Genomic DNA, 4,486 nt, shown 5'->3' with positions numbered 1-4,486 from the left:
TCTGTGTTATTATTCGTGTCTGAGCAGTCAGGAAATGAATGAAAAATCATTCATTTACATATATATATATTAAGTGACAGTTCATTTTCTAAAATGATTGAATGAGGCTTTCAGTACGGACCCTTGAGACATTCTTGAAAAAGTGTTCTTTGATCTTACACTCACTTGTTATGTGTTTTATGCTCACAGTTGTGTTTGGATGGCAGTTTAGCCTTCCTCTTTTAAATTTTTCCAAGGTAAAATACATATACTTGGAAGACTGATAAATGCTTTCACATTTTTTTCCACTTTTATTTATTTACTTTTCATTGGTTTAAATCTGGGATGGGTACAGCATCACACGGATTCTGTGTCCAATGTCTTTTGCAGGAAGGTTGCTTCGGAATTTGGCACGGACCATGCCACTGTTTCCGTGGGCCCGAGTTACTTTCCCCCAGATCACTCTGGTTTTGTTTGGTTTGCCTCCAGGTGTCACTGTTTTGTTCTTTGCTTTATACACATAAGCGCATCTCTTGCCCAAGTAGAATTCAGTTTTATCTTGGGCGTAAACGCCTTCAATTTTAAGGAGAGCCGTGTGCTCTCTCTGGTTCCGGAGACCTCGCTTATAGCCAGCAAAAGTGGCCTTGCACCACAGCCTTCCAGACACACTGTCCTTTAGAAGTCCTGTTCCCAGCAGGCCTTCACAGGTGCCAAGGTGGCCTAAAGAAAGAGCTGCTTTCACATTTTTTAAATTCAAGAGAATAATGGTATTATTTACGGACAAAAATGACATGACTTCCCTAGTGTCAAAGCTGTTTAAAGTTCTGAAATACAATGATTCTCTTCATCCATTTTCCCTTTATAACCTGTGTATAATATGTGCAGGCTATCATAGTGTGCCTTGGATGGGATGCCAAATTGTAATCTTAGCTGGAATAAATTGAAATCTCTCATCAGATATTGAACAGCAACAGCAAGGGAATTGGTTTCCTTTACTCTTCCTCATAAAGAGGCAATCTCTTCATAGGCAAGTAAAGATTTCTATGTATTGATTATATTTTCTGATGATTAATTTACATGTTTGTAGGCTAAATAGTATTCTCTGCAAAAAAGGTATATAGTAAACACCCATCTTCAGAAATACCTATCACAAATTACTGCTCTGGTATACCACATGCCACAAGAGCATAATTCACATATTACTCATCCTAATTTTATCATTTCTTTATGCAGATAAAATATTTCCTTTTATTATATGTTTTTTGCTCCATGAATGTATGTGCTCCATGTGTTGTGTATGCTGGGGCCTGAGGCCAGAAGGTTTCAGATGCCCTGAAAGTAGAGATGGTTGTTAGCTGCTGTGGGTGGAAGTGATCCTTGGATCTTTGCAAAAGCAGCAAGTACTCTCAACCTGCTGATCCCTCTCTTCATTCCTCCTTCATGTTGAGCTTATGCATAATAATTATCATTATAATTATGTATAAATAATTATGTATAAATAATTCTTAACATTCAAACAAAATACAAGGAAACCCCTTTACCTTTGGACTTGAGGGAAACAACCTGTCTCAATCTGCTATGAACTCCCACTATGCTGGTCATAGCTGTAAAATGAGTAGGAATTGTTTAAACTCTTTTCTCCCTTCTCTTCTATTTAATGTTTTGTGCATTTTAAATAAGGCACCTGAAGGCAAGTGGCAGACACCATGTCCCTCTATTAAGTCAATGGCTATTTCCTAAGGTCAGGTGCAGTCTCAATACTGCTGTACTCAATATTGCTTTTATCATAGAACAGTTAATACATTGGACTGGATCTTTTCATGCCATGTTTGACCTTGCTAATATCTTCTTTAGTAATCTCTTGGCTTTAGAATCTCAAGACCGATTCCCTTGTAAAGACAGTGCTTCACTTTCAGGTCAGTTCCCCAAAGTTGTCTTCACAACCCCAGTACTTTTCATGGGATTGTGGTCTGGTACCTTGCCTTGTTTCCCTGCCTCTATGAAAGGCTGCATTATGAAGCTGAAATAATGCTGATTTCTGAGTATGTTATGGATTTAGAATACAATAGAAAGATGCTTAAGTTCACCTATAAGGGAATGAAAACAAGCCATGAAAGCTGAGAAAATGACCCATTGCAGTTGTAAAACCCTTGGGAGTATTATGGGTAGCTGTGACATGTATGATATGTCTGACAGGGTTTGTGAAATTATTTGGCAACAGTCTTGCCTATGAACCTAACAATTGTGGGCGTTCAAGACACTCCTATGGTACTGGAACATTTTCACACCCCGTTTCTTTCAAGCTGCTCATCCTCTGCAGAACTTGATACAAAAGTGGTAAACATGGGGCTGGAATGGAAAAGCTCAAGAGGTGCTTTTAGCAGACTAAGATTCTTGTATGATGGGCTAAACAGCTCTATTGCCTGTCTGAGAGTTTCTGTTGCTGCGATGAAATGCCATGACCAAAAAGGAAGTGGGGAGGAAAGGGTTTATTTGGCTTATGCTTCCATATTTCTGTTCATTATTGCAGGAAGTCAGTACAGGAATTTAAAAAGATCAGGAACCTGAAAGCAGGAACTGATGCAGAGGCCATGGAGGGGTACTGCTTACTGACTTGCTTCTTATGGCTTGCTCAGCCTGTTTTCTTATAGAACCCAGGACCACTGACCCATGGAAGGCATCACCCACAGTAGAATGGACCCTCCAGCATTGATCGCAAATTAAGAAAATGCTTCCTGGCCTGCCTACAACTCGATCTTACGGAGGCATTTTCCTGATTGAGGTTTCCTCCTTTTAGATGATTCTGGCTTGTGTCAAGTTGACATAAAACTATGTGGCACATTCTCCAATACCTCAGTGCCATTGGTGTTAAAAGTCACTTGAATCCCAGACTGCTACAACTGTGGCTGTGGTTGAAACAAGCTGAGCAAACAATACCAGTAGGGTTTGAGTCCCATTCACAGCAAACATCACAAGTTTGGTATACAGCACAAGAATGGCCATCGCTAGTGGTATCTAAAATGTCCATCACAGGCTTTATATTAGTAGCATAAAAGCAGCTTATCCAACTAAGAATAAGGTTAAATGTCTTCTGGGCAGGATGCTTCGTGGGAAGACAAATGATAAAGCTACAAAGTCAGCATGTGTATTTCCAGCTGTGAAGTGTGTTGTTCATAACCTCCACCAGCAATATCATTCAGCCAATGCTTAGCCTGGTATCCTTTCAAGCTATTATGTCTTCACCAGCAATTGAACCAGCAGTCAAACCAGGCGAGATACTGAAAGAGATGCTTCTTATCCCTTACTTGCCAGTTAGCTGCTGTATAGCAGGCCCAGTATCTACAGTCACAGAAATAAACAAAGACATTATGCTTCTGGAGAAAGAAGGAAAGAATTGCCAGTGGGTTCACTTAAGAGGTGTAAGGATAATAATCATTGGGGGACTTATCTTCTGATGACACATTGACAGTTGGGTTGTATTCAGAGGGATGACTTAGGAAGGGATCCATAGTAAAGGGAGATATCACAAGCAATAGATTAGCCACGGTGTTGACAACAAATACAGAAGGAATTATAAGATAGAGTTCTCCAGGAAACAACAGGACTGCGGGGAGGATTCCCGTTCAGCAGCCCCAGCAGAGTGTCTCCTGGCACTATGAAAGCTAGTCGATGAAAAATAAGCTTCTAAATCAGTGTTAGTTTTATTTCTTCATTTATTTCTGTACTCAAAACATGTGGTGTCGCTGGTAGTTTTCTATGTGTCAGCCTATATCCTATTTATTACTCCTAGAAACAAAGAAGTACATGACCTTACTAAAGTATAAGGCATTTACTCTTAGGTGTCCCTGGTGGCTGCTCATTCAGTTCATGTAAAGTATAGCACAGGCAATATATGTAGGGTGGAAAACGGCTAAGGAAACGAACAGTGCCATAAAATAGTCTGATATTTTACATACTGTTCAAACATGAGACCTGGTCTCAATTACAGTCAATGAAGATGGGTGTCATCATGGAACAAGTAAAGGAGTGTACCTGTCCTTCATTGGACTGTCGGGTACACTACACAGGGATTTTTATTGTCAGGGAGGTGTTCAAATATGTCATCCAGTGTGGATATTAGATGGGTCTCTTCTCAGCAGTCAGCTATAGGTAGATAACTATAGGTAAATCTATCACCGAGGATCTCATTCAGCTTAGTAATATGTGGGGTGCGTGTCCATGTAGAGCTCACAGCAACAGGGATACTCATGTCCCAAGAACTGAAGAATTGGGATGAGGACAACAAACTTCAATGGTATTTACTTTACAATCTTAGAAGGGCTAAGTTAATAGAAAGAAAAGGCTTTTAAAACAGCACTTAAAGAGTGGGAGAGAGAGACGGAGAGATAGATAGATAGATAGATAGATAGATAGATAGATAGATAGATAGATAGATAGATAGATAGATAGATAGATAGATAGATAGAGAGAGAGAGAGAGAGATAGATAGATAGATAGATAGATAGAT

General features: G+C 39.7%; 1 pseudogene; it reads right to left on the bottom strand.

Moving 5' to 3' along the window:
* Nucleotides 1-298: 298 nt before the first annotated feature.
* On the bottom strand, nt 299-772 carry LOC101989025 (annotated as a pseudogene).
* Between the last annotated feature and the right edge of the window lie 3,714 nt (nt 773-4,486).

Source organism: Microtus ochrogaster, linkage group LG9 (assembly GCF_000317375.1).
Source record: "Microtus ochrogaster isolate Prairie Vole_2 linkage group LG9, MicOch1.0, whole genome shotgun sequence".
In the NCBI taxonomy this organism is placed as follows: domain Eukaryota; kingdom Metazoa; phylum Chordata; class Mammalia; order Rodentia; family Cricetidae; genus Microtus; species Microtus ochrogaster.
The sequence above is the reverse complement of the archived record's forward strand: the minus strand, read 5'-3'. Positions and strand labels throughout refer to the sequence as shown.